The sequence below is a fragment of the Sinocyclocheilus grahami genome, unplaced genomic scaffold (assembly GCF_001515645.1).
Source record: "Sinocyclocheilus grahami isolate Dianchi unplaced genomic scaffold, SAMN03320097.WGS_v1.1 scaffold1274.1, whole genome shotgun sequence".
Classification (NCBI taxonomy): Eukaryota; Metazoa; Chordata; class Actinopteri; order Cypriniformes; family Cyprinidae; genus Sinocyclocheilus; species Sinocyclocheilus grahami.
This window is the reverse complement of record NW_015506453.1, coordinates 430,478-432,531: the sequence shown is the minus strand read 5'-3', so window position 1 is coordinate 432,531 and position 2,054 is coordinate 430,478.

The following is a 2,054-nucleotide window of genomic DNA, read 5'->3' as shown; positions in this document are numbered from 1 at the left end:
TATATATATATATATATATATATGCAAGATGTTAATTATAAATTATAATAATAATACAAAATAAGATGGATCATAAAAAATGACATGTTTTTTTTTTTAATTTAGTACTTTTTACGAATAGTTTATGGCCAGTTTGTTAGTTATAATTGTAAGATAGTTAACATTGCTTAATTGCCTTTTAAACAATTCTCTACAGGTTATATTGATCAGCAAAATTGATCAGTTGCCAGCACTCATTTAACTGATAAGTTGTCAACTTTATTTATAATACAATATTAGAGGGAGAGAGAGGAGGCGGTTTTAAGATCACGAGAAATATCTCTCTTTTTAAATCTTGAAATTATCTTTTTCCGTTATAAAAGAATGATGTTAAAGCCACATTCGCTTTCAAACACACAGTGAACTTTAAAAATGCAGGAAGCGATAAGACAGGCATCTTTTCTTATCCATTCTCTTCATTCATCTTTAAATGGAATATATACTCTTCTTCCCAAAGGCAGAAAAAAATGTTCTTTCTCATGCCCCGGGGTGTTTTAGACCCAAGATATAAGGCAGTCTTCTGGGTCAAGGGGATTTTCCAAACAATACTTTAAAAGCAGTTCTGCAGCCTCTGACTGATTTACTGTTGAGAGTGACTCACGGCGAGTGTGCTGTTAGATTGAAGGTGAAGTTCACAATCACACACTCCCACTGGAGTGCCCGTTTGCCTTGCGTTCATACAAAGTGGCTGCATAAAGCAATATTGATTTGATGAGATTGAATTACGTTGTTAAAAATGAAACTCATTCATTTTGTTCATCTGGAGACATGACACTTTTTTTGTGATCTTGCACTTTGCATATAAATACAGTCAAGAGAACTTAAAAGAATGCTGTGCTTTAAATCTTCCTATTGAGTTATATACATATCTAAATACAGGGTTCTTTAAATGTCTGCCAAACTTGTACACCCATCATTTTGTGTCAATAACAGATGGGGCAGTTAGGAGGATTTCCGTTGCCACTGAAAGAGCATTAGGTGATGGTTCCTTTGACAGACATCAGAAGGCATCACTGTCAGTGGCTCTGAGGAGAGTCATCCTGCTGAACATCGCTGATGCAAATAAAACACTCCGAAGCCACGAGACAGATTGAAATGTACATAACACTGAAAGACAGACTTTTACCATTTCCTTCTGGCTTTTCATTTGAATCTTAATATTTTATAGGTCGACAGTTGTTCAGTTTGCCATGTACATTTTGGTTTAGTTTTTTCTGTTCTTTATACAATAGTTTTCAATGATGAGTTCATGGTTTGGAAATATTATTTGTACGGCTAGTTTTTAGTTTACTTTTAGTATTCTTGTAAATAGTAAGCATTCTGGTAATTATATTAGGACTGTATATGTAATGTACTATAACTCATTCATAAATAATACTACTTTAATATACTTTAAAATTAACAAATGATAATTATTAATTAAAAATAACAGAGACTATAAGGATTCTATTATAAGGAATATAATAATCATAAATATAAATCGACAGTATAGGCATTTACAGTATAATATTTAAAATAGTTATATATATATATATATATATATACTATATAAAACAAGTAGATAGATTAGAAATAGAATAGAGTGCTATTGTTAAGTGTGCATTTTTTAATAATATAATGAATATTTTAATAATGTATATTGCATAAAATGAAAATATGTAAAAAAAAAAAAAAGGCATTTAATCATCCCCCACAACACGTCTTGTTTACATAGACAAACATAATAATAAAAATAGAAAGAGATTAATGTTAAAGATATGTTTTTTTTCAAAATAAATGCTGTTTTTAGGTTTCTATTCATCAAAGAATCCTGAAAAAAGACCATTTACACAACATAAATATAAATATTAAAATTGATAACAAGAAATAGAAGTTTCTTGAGCACCAAATCAGCATATTGGAATTATTTCTGAAGAATCTTGTGACACTGAAGACTGGAGTAATGATGCTGAAAATTCAGCTTTGCATCACAGGAATAAATTACATTTTAAAATCTATTCAAATAGAAAACATCA